This window comes from Cryptotermes secundus, unplaced genomic scaffold (genome assembly GCF_002891405.2).
Source record: "Cryptotermes secundus unplaced genomic scaffold, Csec_1.0 scaffold375, whole genome shotgun sequence".
Classification (NCBI taxonomy): domain Eukaryota; kingdom Metazoa; phylum Arthropoda; class Insecta; order Blattodea; family Kalotermitidae; genus Cryptotermes; species Cryptotermes secundus.
The window spans coordinates 237,965-258,497 of record NW_019731222.1 but is presented as its reverse complement, the minus strand read 5'-3'; the positions used below and the strand labels follow the sequence as shown (position 1 = coordinate 258,497).

The following is a 20,533-nucleotide window of genomic DNA, read 5'->3' as shown; positions in this document are numbered from 1 at the left end:
AGGATCAAACACAATATCCCCACGCAAGATACAACATATGCAACATACACAATAATTTCACCACGGCTACAGACACCACAGAAAATAAACGCACATGTAAGTAGAACTTAGCACCCCCTTCGCGTGAGTAACCGTAACCGTCCACTTAACATATATTTAAAAAAAACTCAGAATCCCACGATAAAAAACTACCCTCCACACTACTGCGAATCACCACGGACATTTGTATCACTTCAAAATGACTTCAGTGTAAAGTTAATTAAATAATTTGAATTGTTTCATATTTGGTCCGTTACACTATCAATCACAAATTGTCAATGAATAATCCGTCGAGTGTAACAACGTTCTTAGGTCACTTATTTATTTCACTCGCCTTACATGTTTCGGTTCAAAAGAAACCATCATCAGAGGCACGTTACAAACACATGAAACCACTGGCGTTGTATTGTACACAGTATGTAAGCTGCGTGATCTGCTACAGATGTCGGAGTGTAAAAGCACAACACTTTCTAGTAACGTTGAATGCATGTACACCTCTTGCATTCCATCCAAAGAATGCCCTCAAATTGAGCCGTCAATGTTAAAATATTTAAAAGCTTAAAACATTTGAAATAAAATTTGGCTCCTTCTTGTTGATTCGTCCCGGTGATGGGAATCGTCAACTTGAGGTTGTGTATGCTTTTGGTCGGATGTGTCTTACGCGTTGTGTGTTGTGTACTGCAATTAATTAACACTAAAAAATGTAATATTCAGACATACAATATTATATTTAAGCATCCTGTTGCACTTTATACGATACATAACTCCGTCCTAAGTGCAAACTATATTTATAGGTCTTTCGTTTTGTTCTCCTTTATACACTACACTACACTACTACTACTACACACGTAGTAAAGATAAGCAGCGGCACGCACACAGGGAGACTACACAGAATAACACCTGTACAATACTAGAAACAAGAAGAAGCCGCTGCAGCACTATAGACATAGGGCGAGTAACCCTGACGATTTTAAATTTAAAATTTAGAGAAAATTTTTTAAAGGATACAAAATTAGAACTGAAGATTTTATAAGTGCTAATTCAGAGAAATCAAAATTGACGCGTGTAAATAACAAAGATATCAACAAAGTAGATTTTGGTAATAACAACGAAAAGAACAATCAGGAAGACCTGTGTTTTTAAATTTTAAATGTTATAAATAAGTGCAGTGTAACAGATACGTGAGTGTATACACCTGATGATGGCCGTTTGGGGCCGAAACATGTCGTGTATAGAGAGGAACAAAACGAAAGACATATAAATATAGTTTGCATTCTGACAGATATTTGAAACATCGTTTTAAAGTTTTAATCTTTATGACTAATATTACAATTTAATAACATGTGAAATAGAAATGGCAGCGAAATTTATATTAATATAATTACTGATATGGATCCATATTAGAAACACAATTCAATAACGAGTGATATATCATAAAAACTGCCTGATCATGTCCCAGCTGGATCGAAACATGTAGCAGATAATAAATAAATGTTAGTACAGTAATATTTATTTATTTGGAATTTGCTGTGTTGAGGGCCATATAATAATACCATATAGTGATACACAACAGGATGCATAAAACACCTCTGTTTCCGTTGCAGGGGTCCAGTCTCCCAACTGTGTCCTGAAGCCCGTTTTCAACGGCTCCGAACTCCCTCAGCCATCCCACGCGTCGCTTATGTAGCAACTCCTACACGCGTATAATGCGTGTAGTATATTGGTTCAACTTATCAACATCAAGGAGCAAAGTACTTCCTTCAGAAGCTAGTAAGTAGCTCACTTGTCCATGAAGTGCCCTATCTTGTACGGAATCCGAAGGTTCATTAACGCGTATACAAGTACAGCAGTCGCCACTGGACCCTACCCTAAAAGAGAGTCTGCTGTGTTCTGTGTTCTGAAGGTAAGTCTACATACATCTACATATATGTAGCTTTCAGCAGTGGGGGGCCCTTTTCATAGCTATCCTTTTTCAAAAACTGACCACCACTGCAGAGCTTCGCTTTGCTCGCCCAAATACAGTTAACCCTCGTTATAACGGACTAGTAGGTGGAGAAACAGCGCCAGTTACCGCTGAGGTACGCTATAAGCGTGTGCGTGTGAAGGGACATTCGCGGAAGTACATCACAGGATACAAAGCCAACACACGCAGTAAACGTACTTATTTGTGGAGCGGAGCCCTTCTTGAGGAGGCGCCAATCCTGCAGCTACTCAAGTACTTCCCAGCATTTTATATAACCCGAAGGTTCATTACCGTGTTCACAAGAGCCCTCCACTGGTCTCTATCTTGAGCCAGGTCAATCCAATCCATACGATCCCATCCATTTTAATACTGTCCACTCATCTACGTCTTGGTCTTCCAAGCGGTCTCTTTCCTTCTAGCTTTTCGACCAAAATCCTATATGCATTCCTAGTCTCCCCCATTCGTGCTACATGCCCTGCCCACTTCATTCTCCTTGTCTTGATCATTCTAACCATACTTGGAGAAGAGTATAAGTTATGAAGCTCCTCACTATGCAGTTCACACGCAGTAAACATTGAAACAGGGCCGCGCCATAGCTCAAGCGGTTAGTCGCTGGCTTCCCATCGCGGCGGCCCGGGTTCGATCCCGGGTCTGGTCAAGTGGGATTTGTGGTGGAAAAAGTGGCGCTGGGACAGGTTTTCTCCGAGTACTTCGGTTTCCTCTGCCAATCTTCATTCCACCAGTTGCTCCACAATCACCCTAACCTATCATCTGGGGGTGGTACAATAGACCAGAAGTGGCTGCAGTACAAGGGATTAAGTATCACCCCACTAGCAATAAAAAAACATAGAAACACATAATGCGAATACATAAAAGGTTTTTATGTTGAGATTCTTTTTTTATTATTATTTTACATAGTTTTCTAACTATGAAACCTTCTAAGTACCTCTGACATCTCTAAGAATTCACAATTCTACACACCCGGATTTTGTCCGTTATAACGAGGGTTTACTATACAGTTAACACCCCTCCCATACCCTTCTCGCACCGCCCCCAACCACCAAACAAGTAAAAGCTTGTGGACGTCACATGAAACTTCTCAAAACGTGTACTGAAATCCACTACAGGAAAACGCCTTTCCAAGATTACATTTTGCTTGACCTCTTGCAGGTATTCAGACTTGGGATGTTCACATTTCAGATTTATATGGTCTCTCTGGATTGTTTCACATTATTATGTGTGTGTATGTATGCAAACATGGAGCTGTACAGCGACGAGCTAGGGGCCAGACGGCCGACGCTCTATTCCCGGTTAAGGGCAAGAGATGATCTATTCCACGGCGTCCAGAGTCTGGGATCCACCCAGCTTCCTACAGAATGGGTACCGCGGGGTTATTTCCCTCGGGGGTAAAGCGGCTGGTGCGTGAAGCTGACCACCCACCACCATCTAGTGCTCGGGTCACGAATAGTGAGCTACACCTCCATTTCCCCACACGTCTTTATGGTGTGGTGCTTAATTAAGCACAGAGGCAAGCTTACCCTTTCATATATACAATATATTGGTATAACAAGGATCTACCATTTTCTTCTACAACAGTACATTAAAATACGCTATTTCTACTCTTCTTTTTAAGGATCGGTGAGATGTGTTCGTCCCTGTCACTTGATATCACATCAAATTCATCTGTAATACATGCGAGTGTAGTTACAACTTAAATATCAAGCTTACCTTTTACTCGTATTTTTGGCTGACTGAACGCGCACTTTTCCTCAACTACAAACAATAGACGCACGCCAACGACTGAAGCCGACTTTTATAAAACCCACGCCATGGAGTTGAATCTGACACACATTCAACGCGCATGCGTAGTCAAGTTACAGGATGATTCATAAACAGCAAAACGTAAACTAACAGAATTGGAGAAATAACATTTCAAGTTCCCATTCAAGAAATGATATTAAAATAATAAAACTTATGTTGGAATGCTAATTAATGCGAACTATTTAACGACGCACCATTTTTGTTTAATAACACATTGATATACCTCAGACTCTGAAATGTCTTCGGTTCGAACTGTCTGAAATGAGACTCTGACAATATTCTCGCAGTTTTATTACAGAAATAAAAATAGAAAAGGGTTTTGAATCCGCAGTTTTGAGGAGAATATCGGAACGCAAGACAAGGGGTGAAAATCACATATTGTATTGTTAGGATGACTAAAGGGAAAAGGTTGAGATGGGCTGGACAGGTAGCATATACAGTAAAACGTAATTAAAACCTCGCAGAAAGATCTCAGTGCATTCTAAACATATTCTAAAAGAAGCTGCCTGAAAAAATAATATTTGAACGCAAGAAGATTTTAACAAGAGGGAACGCTGTTAATTGCATGATTATATTGGTAAACTTATACAAAACTGCAATGGTGTTACATCTCAAAAGATAGTTACGTTTATGGATGTTAGTTAGCAGCATACAAGACTGCAGTCAGAGACATCTACAAGGAAACATTTAGCAACGCGTCCTTCACAATCAGCATGCTTCGCCGTAGTTGTCAGTCAGGTATCGTCCTCCCATATGTTTGCTAAAAAAGGGCACGTACCAGCACTTGTAACTCATGTGACTAGTTACATGACGTCACAGAATTGCGTGTACCTAAATCTGGACTGTTTCATACCTGAAAAATTGTCATGAATTGGCGGGTTTCATTTTGACGACGTCTCAATCTTGGGGGTATACCGGCCGGAGTGTGACGCTGACCAATCACTTCCATCTAATTCCGAGGTTAAGAGTTCGTGGAGCTATATCTCCACTCCCCAGTATGTCTTCATGACGTGGTTGTAGCACCTTGTCTATCTGTGCTAATAAACTCATTCCTTAACTTATTTTAATAATTTATTGGATGGCCTAATCTCGAAAATTGTTTTATGCCTTTCGCCTCAGAAACTTTGTAAGCCCTGATGGGAGATTTCTGTCCATTACTGTGTAGCGGCCCGTCATGCTAGGCCTTCTGTAATCATCGCGTCAAGCCCATGATATGAACACAGGACTGCGAGTTGCTTTTTCAGTCACTCTTCCCTGCTTTGCTTTCTTGTTTCATTAATTGTTTATATTTTATATTGTTGATATTGTCTCCTGAGCCCCAAATGGTTATGTCTCCACACCTAGTGGAAGAGCGTGAACAAGGATACAATGTTAGAAACATGAACATTTGCATATGGAAGGCAGAACAAATTCCTTATGAGCTAAGGGAATGAATACATTGATAACCTGAAAATGATAAGAATTGTAGATAAAACTAAGTCGACAATATGCAGATAGCGTATTTACCCTTTCTCTGTTTGATTTACGTATTTATTAGTCACCCTGCCATATTTTAATTTTGTTTCTATTTATTTTGCACAATATTTATCATTTTCCGTCTTGTTGGGGTATCATTTGGAGCCGGGATAGCTCAGTTTGTGTAGCGATGGGTTACTGACTGTACGGCATGGGTTCGAATCTCAGTAGGGGCAATCTCAGCAGCGTCCAGACGCACCCAACTTCCTATCCAATGAGTAGCAGGGGCTCTTTCCCTGGGATAAAGCGGCTGGGGCGTGGAACTGGACACACGGATCAATCTAGTGCCAAGGTCAAGAATGGTGGATCTATACCTCCACTTCCTCTCACGTCTTCATGACGTGGACAGGGATAACTTTACCTTTCTCTGCCTTGGAATTTCATTTACTTATTGTATTGCTCATGTTCACGTCCAACCGCCCATCATTTAATTGCTAATTTATTATGTGACTTTTTATTTTCGATTAGTCAATATTTTATGTTGTTTGTTGCGTTTATATCAGTCTCCCGATACGTGCATTTCTCGGTACTACTACACGCATCGTCACGTGTTCTTCCCACTGATTACGTCACTGCGATGATGTCATCGCTATGTAGCGTGTACTGGATCAGTGTTCCGGTACAGGGCGACTCATACGTTGGTGACGACACGAACGAAAACAGAAGGTAATGACGTAATGAGATTCCACACAAATTCGTCCGTGGAAGCCCACTGAGTGCTGTATATACCACATGCTTTAACATCCAAAAATAGTAAACTTCTATTTCGTATAATTCTCAGTCAACAGCGATTATTTCCTTACTGTTTCTCCAGTGGCTCTTCCGGTCTATTCAGGGCCCAGGCCTCTTATCCAGTTCCGTAATCATTTTTCACAGACGGCAGGACTCCTCTGACGAGTGATCAGCCAGTCAGAAGGCCGCTACCTAAACACAGAATAAGCGCATTCACACACCAGACATCCATGTCTTGAGTGGGACTCGAACCCAAGATCCCAGCGTGGGAGACAGCGAAGACAGTACATGCCTTAAACCGCCGGCTATTGTGACCGGCGATTATTTTCCTATGCAGCATTAAATGATTACTCTTATTGGAGACGAGGTGTTTTCTGTGAGGTACGAACTGAATTTTAAATATAGTTTAATGCACATAAAATATGGACTAAGAGGATTAAACTTGGAGGCGATCAAGCTTACGACCGTTCAAGTGACTACGCTGCCGTTGTAGCATAAGCTAAATACACGTAAGATAGATATGATTTGCTTTGCAAAGTCTGGACTGATAGAGGACTTGTACATAATGTAAAATGAAGAATTTGCAATAACATGCTATGTGTTCGATATGTACACTAGACAAAGGTCAAGCCTATTCATAAGAAACAAACCTCTCGTCAGAGAGGACGTTACATAAGGACTATGACCCCAAGGGTTCAGTAAAAAAAGAATCTCTGATCGTGAGTCTCAAGGGGCTTATGGCGCTAAGACGAACTGATTAACGGTAAACCGCCAGTCGTAAAGTAATTCTAACTCTGGATGGAATAATGTTAAGGTTCGTGTATTCAAATGCCGGGCTTCTGCCTAGAAGTCAGTTTGTATCCGGAAAGTTCTGCGACCGGCCAACTCGATCAGTGTCTTCCATGGTTTCTCTTGAGCCTAGTGAAAATGCGAAGTTGCTAGCAAATTCCTCACTTCCCAACGTTTTGCCGTCTTTCAGGCGTACCTCTACCGAAAGGGCGAGCGGGAGCTTTCAAAGCAGGATGGTGTCCCCCCCTCCTTCCAGAATATACTGTCTCTCCCTACGCCCCAACATCTCTTCTCGTCTCTTCTCCTCTTCTCTTCTTCTCCTCTTATCCTCTTCTCTCTTCTCTCTTCTCTTCTCGTCTCTTCTCTTCTCTCGTCTCGTCTCTTCTCTCGTCTCCTCTCTTCTCTCGTCTCTTCTCTTCTCTTCTCCGGGATTTAGCGGGTTTGCCGTTATTCCTTGCCACACTCTCAACAGATTGAAAGTTACAACTGAAATGCTTTGTTTCCGTTCCCGAAGAATGTGTTCAGGTTAACTCTGCTCCAACCATCCTTCTGATTATTGGCATTTAAAGACGCTGTATCAACTAATATACTACTGATGAATATCGCTTGGTGAATAGAAAAGGCAGGAGAATGGAGCATGCATAGCATATTGTGACGTTTGTCACTTAGTCTGTTTAACGGCGCAGCGACGCGCTCGAACTGCAGACGTTATTCATTCATCAGTAATCTGTCAAGCGCCAATTTGGATGACTAAATCATCCACACATGACATAACGGAAGTGAACACGTCACCAGAAAAATATACCAGTCTACAATATAGTAATCCTACATAAACGAAATTATATCTGGGGTTTTAAATTTAAAATTAAGAAAAACATATCGACACGAAATACATATGACAGTACACAGCAGTTCAGCAATTTCTCCAACAATTTTATTGTACCTGATGATGGCCAAATAGGCTGAAACATGTTATACAACTGATTTATTAAATATGTTACGGAATAGATGTGTCAAATAGAGACTAACTAGAAACACCTTGAGAGTTTTAAAAACTTTAAAATTTGAATTTTAAAACTTTTAGTGCGAGTTGCACGTAGGTCGCAGTGAACGCGTAGATAGCAAGTAGAGAGGAGTGCACCAGGCTGCTACAACACAACATTATGTGGATGAAAGTGACCTAACTTATTACAAGTACAACGTTAACTTCCAACAGACGCCTGAAAATATACTAACATAGCTATAATTCATAAAATATGATACTCTGTTACAATGAAACAGATTTGTTTTGAGGATTGAATTAAGAACGGAATAAAATTGTGATATTTTCCTTGTTATTCAATTTAACACCCGTCCCCCCCCCCAGGAACGTAATCGTGAGATGCCCCATGACGTTGTATCATGGCAGGCAGAACGGAGTGAAGTGACGACACGTGTGACACAGATAACTTTGTAAAAACTGTAATTCCTGTCCTTTATCAAATAAAACCCCAAATTTCCAGATTAAAATTAAAATAATTTAATACGGCTTAGTCCACAATACAAAATAACTAAATCTAGAGTGAAAGAATAATTAAAAATCCGTGGCCTGTAGTCCGTAAGCCAACTATACCGACCGAGCGACCGCCGCTTGTCGACAAAGTTAGTGCCAACTTTTGCGGATAGAGGGTGTCGCGTGGTCAGCGCAACGAATCCCCACGGCCGTTAATCTCGGGTTTCTAGACCGGAGGCGCTATTTCCTTGAAATAGCTCCTAAGTTATCCTCACGAGGCTCAGTGGACCCCGTTCCAGACCCACTACTTCTCAGAAAGTCTGGTAGCGCCGGGAATCGAAACCGGACCTCTGGATCTGTAGCCAGGAACTCGGAAAGAGTTGATATAGCATCATTTTAATTAGTCGAATAACCGCCTAGCATCCGTTATCATCGTTACAGTGTTCATCGTATAATAATATCCATTTGCAACGAAGCGCCTCCACCATGTCTCGTGATCACCTTATCATCACCTCTGTCATTATCCTGTTGTGTTAATTACTGCAAGTTACCATTCGTCATTATCCACGCGTAAGGTCGTCACAATTTCTTGTATCGGACGTGACTCATCTTTTCCACAGAATAGGGCTTTGTTATCTCTTGCCCAACTATCAAAGCATTCAGTGCATTGAGTAGATGTTAGATCCGTGAGAAATCAGATTCACAGGAAGTTCCAACGCAAACTGATAAACTAGCTGTCGGTTCCCACGTCCTGTATCTAATATGTAATTTCGGCTTTTGGGGTGTGGTCGCGCGTGTTGAAGCTGTTCCAACATTTCCCCCGTACATTCTTGTCGCCATCTTCAAAATGGCCGGTGAGACAGAAGGCCGTCGCCTGATACGTTTGCGCAGCAGCGGAAGTAAATGTTTGCGCATGCGTAGAGCGTAGTTTCTAGCACATCGGGTTGCAACTTCATCCACTTGTCCGCGCCACTACTAGATGGAACCAGGTGCTAAGACACAACCCTTCTTTCGAAAGGCCGGATGGGCATTGCCTTGGCCTCTTTTGTATTTACATTTTTTCTTACAATTAAAAAAAAACTTCTTTCGAAGAGTGAGAGTGTTGAAGGGCTGAAGAGGGAGGGATCCACAACAGATCATGATGTTTGCTGTGCAAGAACAGGTTATTCATTAATACTTGTATTTCCACTCCAATACTCTGACGATTGTGGCTTCAATGTACACCGACATGTTGTAACATTTTCAATGCGCCAGTGCACGGTGCGGCTAAACTACAAAGCCGAGACTGTACAAAAGTGAAAAACGTCTCTAAAATTCGCTTAGTGGGCGGGGGGAAGTCCTACTGGGTCCACTCGGCACGGCGGCCACTGATTGACCTATTGTAGCCTGACCCGGGTGATGGTGATGATGATGATGATGATGATGATGATGGAGAATTTGATGGAATGAAGATTGGCAGGGGAAACCGAAGTACTGGGAGAAAACCTGCCCCAATGCCACTTTGTCCACCACAAATCCTACTTGACCAGACCCGGGATCGAAGCCGGGCCGCCGCGGTGGGAAGCCAGCGACTAACTGCTTGAGCTATGGCACGGCCCATGTCGACGAAGAGCAACAACTTCAGCGGATAGAAGGTGTCACGTGGTCAGCGCAACGAATCCCCAAGGCCGTTAATTTGGTTTTCTATACCGGAGCCGCTATTTCCATGAAATAGTTCCTCAGTTATCCTCATGAGGCTGAGTGGACCCCGTTTTAGACCCAATACTTCTCAGAAAATCTGGTGGCGTCGGGAATCGAACCTGGAACTCTGACGACTAGACCACAGAGGCTGTCGCTCGGCAGACTGCAGTCAATGTAAGCGAGTTTCGGGCCCGGGACCTCCCTCTTACGGTTCAGAGTACTAATCGCTACACCTCGATGCTCAGAAACTACATATAGAAGGCGCGTTTTAAATAAAATGATTTTTAGTTTATTTGGAATATACGGGGTTCGAATCTCAGCCTGTAAAACCGACTAAGATTTCCTTGGTTTTCATCAATCTGACCAGACAGTTCATGGAACAGTACGACCGCTTCCTTTCCCATCCTCTCCAGTTCATCATTTACTCTCATCCAATCAGTAGACGATATAGTCTTGGGTCACAAACAGCGTCATAGTGCGAACTACAAATAATCTAGTAAATATATGAAACCCATGGAGGAGATTTGGATTAAATTGTATTGCATCACTATAACGACGGGGCACCATTACTTGAAGCTGAGCGCGGGTTGTGGGGGAGGGTCTGCGCCGACTGACCTGCGCGCACCTGTCGTTCAACTGAGAACAGAAAATGAATATTAAAACGTATAGTTTTAAATTAAGGAACTTTAATGCCTCTCTTAGTGCAGCGATTGGGCTATAGGATGGAATATTGTGGTTCGATTCCCAGCACAGTCTGAGATTTTAACCTTCGCCAACCCAGCTAAAGCATGAAGCTGACCACTCACCTCCATCGAGTTCTGAGGTTAAGGATGTGCAAAAGTTTACTCCTACTCCTTTTACGTCATCACTGCATGCAACTTAACTTACAAAGCCTGAAGTTCATGTAAATAATACTTAAAACACTTCATTCCTACCTCACAGAAATCACATTCCCTCTCCACTCCAATGACCAGTCAGTTAATGCTGTTTAGGGAAATAATCGCTGTCTGTTCTAAGAATCACACGAAACACACAAATATATTCTTGAGGGCAAAAGAAGTTAGAATTTTTAAACGTACTTTAAAGGGTTAATGAAGCACAGGAACAGCTTTAACTTTACTCCATGGAATATAATTCGCATGAAAATTACCCGAAGAGAGATAAAAACCAGAATTACACGACCAGAAGACAAAAATTAAAGAGTAGGGCCTATTATTTTCAACTAACCTCATTTTTTAGCCGCGCCATAGCTCAAGCGGTTAGTCGCTGGCTTCCCACCGCGACGGCCCGGGTTCGCTCCCGGGTCTGGTCAAGTGGGATTTGTGGTGGACAAAGTGGGGCTGGGGCAGGTTTTCTCCGAGTACTTCGGTTTCCCCTACCAATCTTCATTCCACCAATTGCTCCACAATCATCCTCACCTATCATCTGGGGCTGGTACAATAGGCCAGAAGTGGCCACAGTACAAGGGACTTAGTCCCACCACACTAGCAATAAAAAAACTAATTTTTTTATTTATATTTCCCCGTTAAACAGTTTCCGTTTGTTGAAGATAATTTTACATATTGTTTTAGTTCCGATAAATTACAATCTCAGTTCAATGCAAGTTTTTACTATCGTATCTGTAATACACGCCTATTAATATCACAGAGCTATAGCATGTAAGATTTAAGAACAGGCAATCATTGAGAGGAGGTAGCAGAGTTCTATATATGTACAAAAATAACACTGTAGTAATATCAGCGGTATATAGGTTGTGCAAACATTGCTCAGTACTGGATATTGGCTGACAGGCGTATGAGTTCTCTAGTCAAGGTTAGTAGCGTGACGTTTCAGTTATCAGTTTGACCTGCATTGATAGAGAGCGCATCATGCAAAGGAGTAAACACATAGTAATTAGCTTCCAAATCTAGAATGACGTTTAGCGTAATTTTCCCGTGTGTGATAAGTAAAATGGTCTTTATAATGTCATGCGTCCGAGTTTGTCTCACATTAATAACAGTTGAACTAATGAAACAACTCTCCACTGTTAGAAGCGGTTGCCTGGAAACGTCTAGCGAAGACAATATAGCCTTGAGACGACGTAGCGTGTAGTGATTTTTAAAGTGTGGAAATGAGCGATAGTGTTGTAGTTATTTGTAGTTACGACTTGTAATTGGTCAATGAATCGAGTCACCAATCCAAACCCCGTCTATAGTCACGCATACACGCGACAGTGTATTTTTAAGTGTTTAAATAATGTGATCGTATTTCACCCTGTCGTATATTAAACAACGTAACAAACAAATAACAATTTCCATTTTCTGGAAATGTGACAGTTTTTCTGTATAATAAGAATATATTTTTAAGACACGGTTTATGTATAAGACACGTCAGCATACCAATTCAGTGCCAGGTTTGCAAATTTAAACTTAAAGGACTTTAAGGGTTCTGAATATGAATAAAAAATTATTGTTCCTCGAAGGCGTAACATTGCGTTCCCGTTTTGTTAGAATGCAATGAAAACTGAAGGGAATTTAGGAGTACCTGCATAACTTGAACGATATCAGAACCATCTGTTGACAATATAGTGCAATGAGTAAACCAACAGTGGCAGTACATTGCGGAGTGATTCATTAGTGTAATTAGGTGTACTGTTCAAAAACCAGTAGTGTGGAAAAGAACCGTTACTTCGTAACCAGAAAAGGCACATTTTAACATTAACTGGTTAGTCTCGTTCGGGCGACTCCAGCATTTTGACGACTGTTAAATGTGACCGGATGGAAGTCCAAATAGTTTACATATAGTCCACTAGATGTAGTTCACCTACGAGTTAAGTTCTATAATTAACGGTCTCACATTACATTCTTTTAGGCACTATCTCTTAATTCTATTTATTAATTCTACCTTCCCATCTACGCCTAGGTCTCTTCAGTAGTCTGTTTCCTTCAGATTTTCTGATTGGCTAAAAAAAATACCTCGATTTTCAGCTTGAGAACTAGGATCCGCTGTGTCAAGGAATGCTGACGTATAATTCAACTGTTCTGTCTTTGATGTTGGAGCCGTTAACTGTTATTCATCACGACGCAACCAGCACGTCTAATGACGCAACAGCAGCTATTGTACTGCCGGAAGCATAAGTGTCACGTATTGTGACATCATTTTTTTCTCATTTGCCATTGAATGGGGTAATCACATGACAAATGGCAGAGCAGTCATGAAGTTAGCGTTTTGTTTGCCAAGATCTGTAATCCGTGCCAGAGAAGGGCAATGAATTCTAAGTCTAGCGGGCATGTTACGCTTACGCCTGGAAAGCGTAACATGTCACCACGTACCGAAACAAGTCGACAATGGCGTGGAGTGTTCAGTGTTCCGAAGGATTCTTTCATGTTAAAAATTGTACCAATTTATCTACAGTTTTCACCTTAATGTTAAATTCCCTGATCCGAAACTTTCTACAGCTAATACCATTTCTAGAAACGCCATTCGCGTGGTCAGCGCAACGGATCCCCACGGCCGCTAATCTCGGTTTTCTAGACCGGAGCCGCTATTTCCTAGAAATAGCTCCTCAATTATCCTCACGAGGCTGGGAGGACCCCATTCCAGATCCATTACTTCTCAGAAAATCTGGTGGTGCTGGGAATCGAACCCGGGGCTTTTGGATCTGTAGCCAGGAACTCTGACCACTAGACCACAGGGCAGTCGACTGATTCACAAACGCTGCTCAACCATCGCTTGTGATCAAACTGACTGAACTCACCCGGTGGTTCCAGTTGCTGCGATAGGTCGGCAGTTCTTCAACAGTTCTCATTCGTTTCAAGATGTGTTCAGCTTGTGCACTTAGTTTACAGGGAACCATGTATAGCTTATCTATAACAGTAAATATGATTATTAAGTTCGGATCAGAAATATGAACAATAATAAAGTTCCAAAATTTACAATGACTCGTTTACTAAATACGTTATAGTGAGGCAGGCAGCAAGGTTGTTGCTTCGTGCTGGTTTCTTCCTTGACTTATTCTTCAACCCCGAAGATGGAAACGACATGTTCCTCCGAAATTTCGGTTAACTTTTAACGGATTACATGGCGGTCTGGTTCAGAAGACAGAAGTTTTCAACTCTTTTAAGTCCGTGCTGTTGTGAAACTACAGATTAGGGGAGTCACAGTTATGTAGTTCTCTCCTTTCTCAGTAGATGGCAGGAGAATGTACTTATTATTAAAATAAACACTGCAAACTTGATAGCTCAGTCCGCACCGGTCTGAATAGCGACTGAGACTAGATGGATGGCCGAGAAATCAGGGCACATACCTCTACCTAATTCGTGCCAGGGGCATCTTTTCTGGGGTTAAAGCGACCGTGACATGAAGCTAACAACCTACCTCAATCTAGAGACGATATTGAAGATGTATGGAGTTCAACTTTTACTCATACATCTTCAAGGCGTGGTGCTTAATAAAGCATAGGGACAACTTTACTTCATACCTTTCTCATGCAAAATTGCGTATGAGATAGACAATGAAATCAGTACAAATGAATCCCTTTTGGATTACGCTAACCTCACATTACATGCTGATATTAAATAACTTAATGGAGCTGAGCCCTTGTTGAGAAGCCGCCAATTGTGCAGCTACTTAAGAACTTCTCATTAATTTATGGAACCTTAAGGTTCATTACCGTGTTCACAAGAGCCCTCCACTGGTCCCTATCCTGAGCCAGATTGATCCAATCCATGCCACCCCGTCCTATCTGTCTAAGATCCATTATAATATTATTCACCCTCAACATCCTGTTCTTCCTAGTGATCTCTTTCCTTATAGTTTTCCGACCAATATCCTATAAGCATTCTTCTTCGCCCCCATTCGTGTTACATGCCCTGCTCACCTCATCATCCTTGACTTGATTGTTGTAATTATACTTGGAGAAGAGTATAAGTTGTGAAACTCCTCGTTATGCAGTTTTCTTCAACCTCCTGTCACTTCATCTCTCTTCGGTCCAAATATTCTCCTCAACACCCTGTTCTCAAGCACCCTCAGTCTATGTTCCTCCCTTAATGTCAGAGACCAAGTTTCACACCCATACAAAATCACAGGCAAAATTATATTTTTATATATTATAATTTTCACATTTTTAGAAAGCAGACGAGAAGGCAAAAGGTTCAGGACTGAATGGTAGCAAGCATTTCCTCTCGAATCAGGTCTTGATTTGTCATAGTCGTTCCCAAATATCTGAACTGTGCCACATTTTGAAAACATCTGTTTCCTATCTTAATGTCATGATTTTGCTCTGCATTTTGGTGACGAGACAGCAACATATACTTAGTTTTCTCTGTGTTTACTTCTAGACCAACCTCCTTACTATTGTCAATTAAAGTTTCTTTGTTTTTATTTATTATATCTATATTATCACCCAGTAGCTATCATCATCATCATCATCATTAGTAATCTGTGAAGACGACAGGTCCACAGTCTCTTCCAAAACAATTCCTCCACTTAATGCGATCTAGAGCTTTCTCCTTCAAATGACAGTATCCTCTTCTGTCCCCAAGGTCGTCCAGCATCTTCTTACGTCTTCTTCCTCGTCTTTTTGTCACGTCTATCCGCCCCTCTATCTTTCCTTCAATAACTTCTTTTACAAGGCAGTTTCTGCGTAAAACATGACCAATCCAATTAGCCTTCCGTTTTCTTATTTCGTGTAGGATATTCCTCTGCTCACTGACTCTAATTAACACTTCTTCATTTCTCACATAATCGGTCCAACTGATCTTCTCCATCCTTCTACACCACATTTCGAAACTTTCCAGATGTTTCTGATCTTCTGCCCTAAGTGTCCATGTTTCAGCCCCATACAGAGCTATGCTCCAAATGTAGCATTTCACTAGTTTCTTCCTCAAATTTAAGTCCACCAGTAGATATAACCCCAAAATAAGGTCCATTAGATTGTGAGCCATTCCATAACGAGAAGTCTTAGTAAATTTATGAATGTTACGATTTGGGAACATTGCACGTTTGTGAGTCACATTTTTGGATGTGACAAAGTTTACTACTCGAACTCCATTACCATTAATAATTTTATGCAAATTCTCATTCTCAGTTGTTGGTTTGTAAATTACTTCCTTACCTGCTTTGACATTGAAATCTAACAAAATTTTCATATGGTATTTCGGGAATTTATCAATTATCTTGTTCTTAGTAGAACATGTCCTTTATATCATAAAGTTTATCTTCTGCTGGGGCATGAACATTCAGAACGATGATGTCGCACCAGCGTGTAATGATATCCTATCACTACCCTCTTAACTGCTGATGTGATTCTTCAATTTACGAAAAACCCTGTACTTAATTTATGATTTTCATTCCCCTTTCCATAGAAAAATATATATTTGTTTGCTGGTTCAGTGCCAGCTTCGTACCATCTGATCTCCTGTACTTCCACTAGTTAGTTAGTTAGTTATTGGAGAGGGTGGGTTTCCCCATGCACTTAGACCTGTATTGGTCCATTGTGCTTCCCTCTATGATTTCTACCAGTGTCTATATCCTACCGGTACTGGTGCTTACCATCAGTCCCGCCCAGCCAGCGAGACCGGCTCTACTAGCTGAGAGGTATCTATATTGCTTCCCCCATCTACCGGAGGTATTAGAGACTGCTGTTGGGCGGGAAACGTCCGTAATTTGGCTCAGTGACCTCTTTGGAGATATGAGGTTCTTTTACGTGCCGTAAAGCTACGACACGGGACCCACGGCTTAAAGTCCCTCCCGGAGGACTTGTTCCCTGAATTTTTCCGCCCTTAAAAATTCGACGACCTCCGCCGGGTATTTGAACCCGCGTACTACGAGTCATGAGGTGGGAACGTTACCTCAAGACTACGGAGGCCGCGTACTTCCACTAAATCTGATATTTCTTTTGTAAAATACTTGTTTCTTTATTTGAATCTCGGTATTTATCTTTCGACTTTTGACAAATGGCGGATGACACTATTCAAATTTGGATATATAAGTCGAATAATTCTGACATCCATAAAGTACCTCCACATGTGTGACAATAATTCTGCTATTATTATTCTAGTCTTCATTAAGGTACGAAGAAAGAATACAGACCGAATAACATGCACAACTGGAAACTATAAATTGGAATAAAATGCTTTCTTGAAAAACTATATGGCCTATTAGTTTGGGACAGTTTTATCTATTCTTGAAAGACAGGAAACCTGACGGGAAAATCCTGTCGTGTCCATATGTGTCTGTGATTTCACTTCAGGCATTGCGAACTTCTGAGATGACCACTTCAAATGTATCATATTGACACTCGTTTTAAAAGATAGAGAAGCTGAGAGTAACTCACTTGGTAAGGGTGATGCACTGAGATAACTTGATCTATTCTTAAAGTTATGAATATTGTGTACTTTAAACCCTCATTCTAACGGACCCGGATATGACGGACTTCGGATGTAACGGACAAAATTTGGCTGTGTACAAATAAGATCTAAAAGTTTGTGACGATGGTAAATTACTACAAATAATATGTTTTTGGACATTATCCATCGTCTTGTCTATTTAAAAAAAACATCTTGTTTCTTTTTTAAAACAACGTTTCGGTTTTACCTGAGGACGGGGACAGAATCCAGTCTCCGAAACGCTGTGTTTTAAAAAAGAAATAGGACTTTAAAAAAAATAGACAAGACGATGGATAATGTCCAAAAATATGAATCTTGTAGCTGTGTACAGTTGTGGATTTTTTAGAGATGGTGAGGCAATAAGAGGGTTTGTAGTTAGAAAAATATTTAAAATACAAGGAACCCAGTATAAAATTTTTATGTAGTCACATTATGTGTTTGTATGTTTACTGTGCTTATTGGCTATGTACCCTATGGTGTACTTCCGTGAATACCCCTTCACTCGGTTATAGCGGACATCGGCGTAACGGACACCCTCTCCCTCTATTAATCCGTTATAACAAAGGTTTACTGTATTTGTTTGGAGGTTACTAACTGTTTCCTGTACCCGAAACCTTCAGCAGTCTATCTATAAAACTTAAATGTGCATGTCAGCGTCTTACTGAATACCACGCAATTCGTTTGCCTCCAGCACTTGACCTTTGTATGTTTCTGCTCCCATGAAACTCCTGATTCAATGAATTCAGTTCGCAAACGCAGAGAATTGCTGTTTCCTCCCAGGCAGATGAATCCTGCGCAATGCGAGAGGATGTTACCTTCCAGGCAGATGAATCCTGCGCAATGCGAGTGGATGTTACCTTCCAGGCAGATGAATCCTGCGCAATGTGAGTGGATGTTACCTTCCAGGCAGATGAATCCTGCGCAATGTGAGTGAATGTTGCCTTCCAGGCAGATGAATCCTGCGCAATGTGAGTGGATGTTACCTTCCAGGCAGAAGAATCCTGCGCAATGTGAATGGATGTTACCTTCCAGGCAGATGGATCCTGCGCAACGTGAGTGGATGTTACCTTCCAGGCAGAAGAATCCTGCTCAATGTGAGTGGATGTTACCTTCCAGGCAGATGAATCCTGCGCAATGTGAGTGGATGTTACCTTCCAGGGAGATGAATCTTGCGCAATGCGAGTGGATGTTACCTTCTAGGCAGATGCATCCTGCGCAATGCGAGTAGATGTTACCTTCCAGGTAGATGAATCCTGCGCAATGCGAGTGGATGTTACCTTCTAGGCAGATGAATCCTGCGCAGTGGGAGTGGATGTTACCTTCCAGGCAGATGAAGCGAACTGATGTTTCCTCCCCGGCAGATCAATCCTAATAAATGCGGATTGATGTTCGCGACTTGTAAGGAGAATTGATCCTTGTCCGATTTTGTTAGCATCGTAATTTTCCATTCCTGAAATAATATCTATCCCTTGCACCTGCTCTTCGGTGAGTATTTCCTATTTTTCTTGAAGCTGTTCTTCTTGCTAATAGATGTGTATTGTGAACATTTAGTGATAAAGCTGTAGAGGCTAGTTGTTTCTAGACGCTTCCGAAAGCAAATTAGGGAATGCCACGTTTTTCTGTCTCTGCGTCTGTCTGCTAATGCTCAAAGTAATTTCTCAGGTATATTTTGATTAACTGCTATATAAAAATTTGAGGGGAGATAAATACTAAGAGATTTCAACGCCAGAGTAAGATAGAAAATTATTTTTTTAAAAATACTTTAAGCACTTTGTATACCTGAGTTTATATTAATATCGAAGGTGATATTACTGGTTTTAATAGAGAACTAAAACTGATGGAATATAAATAGTAAAACCACAGAGTTTTATATAGGATATTCGGACTCGACATTTTGAATTACTGGGTTTTAGGACTTTATATCTATAATCCGGTATTCTAAAGAACACTAAAGGACACACAATTTCGGAAATTTGGTTTGTTACCGAGCTCAGGTTAGGTGTGAGAGACGTCTACAATGTTGGGTCTGTTCGAAAAATGCTACCTTCAAACACTGGAACAAATAAGGCTTTCCTGTTTCCTAAAGGGTGGGTATATACCGGATCGTTAATCTTTCTAAAAGTAGATTCTAAAAGGTTTTGACCTTACTGTATAACATTCGGGATTAATTGGTTTCTTGACTTCGTCCAAATTTCCGCCCTCTAAAAAACATTAGAGAACGGTGATTTTGGCTAGCTCTTTCTTCAAAGAAGGAAAAGAAGTTATCCCTGTAATAAGCCGTGGAAGCCCATAGGGTTGTAAGACGTCGAGGCTCCCACATTTTCTAGACAATCGGCTCACAGTTGGCGGTTGTCAGCCTTACGTGCCGGCCGCCATTTACTCCCAGGAAGATTACCAGTACTCATTTCTGTTAGAGGCTGAGTCGACCCCAGGGCCATATTGCGGCTGGAAGGATTATGTTAATTGAAAAAAAAAATCAGTGACCTCATCGGGGATCTAACCCACGGCCTTCCGGCTTGTAGCATATTGCTTCAAATGCTTTTACTAACGAGACCCAATGAGGCCGCGCCATAGCTCAAGCGGTTAGTCGCTGGTTTCCCACCTCGGCGGCCCGGGCTCGATCCCGGGTCTTGTCAAGTGGATTTTGTGGTGGACAAAGTGGCGCTGGGACGGATTTTCTCCGAGTACTTCGGTTTCCCATGCCAATCTTCATTCCACCAAATTCTCCATCATCATAATCACCCGGGGCAGGTACAATAGGCCAATCAGTGGCCGCCGTGCCGAGTGGACCGAGTTTGACTCCACCCCCCACTAAGCAAAAAAAAAACCAGACCAAATGGAGTACGTGTCTACCATTCCTCGCCTGATGGCTCAAACAGATCCAGTTTCTGAAATGTTGTGTGTGTTTTTTTTTAGTATTTTTTAGAATACGGAACGATGGATAAAGTCCAAAAACCCAGTAATCTCAAGAGACATACACCAACGTGATATCTGATAAGAGAGTTAGGTAAAAAGTACTAAAGGTAAAGCTATCCCTGTAACAGCCCGTGAAGGCCCATAGGGTTGTGAGACGTTGAGGCTCTCACATTTTCTAGACAATCGGTTCACAGATGGCGGTAAGGTTGTCAGCCTTAC

At 41.5% G+C, this 20,533-nt stretch overlaps 2 protein-coding genes across 3 annotated transcripts in view; one reads left to right on the top strand and one right to left on the bottom strand.

The window, feature by feature from the left end:
* LOC111866485 overlaps nt 1-3,832 on the bottom strand; it is a 30,260-nt gene extending 26,428 nt beyond the window's left edge. Inside the window, exon 1 of the mRNA XM_023855469.2 lies at nt 3,731-3,832. The gene's annotated coding sequence lies outside the window, so the exon portion shown is untranslated. The remainder of the gene's footprint in view (nt 1-3,730) is intronic.
* The window catches only part of LOC111866484, an 86,963-nt gene that overhangs the window by 22,148 nt on the left and 44,282 nt on the right, over nt 1-20,533 (top strand). Inside the window, exon 2 of one of the 2 annotated variants that reach the window (XM_023855463.2) lies at nt 1,644-1,809. The gene's annotated coding sequence lies outside the window, so the exon portion shown is untranslated. The other variant, XM_023855464.2, reaches the window with a different exon arrangement.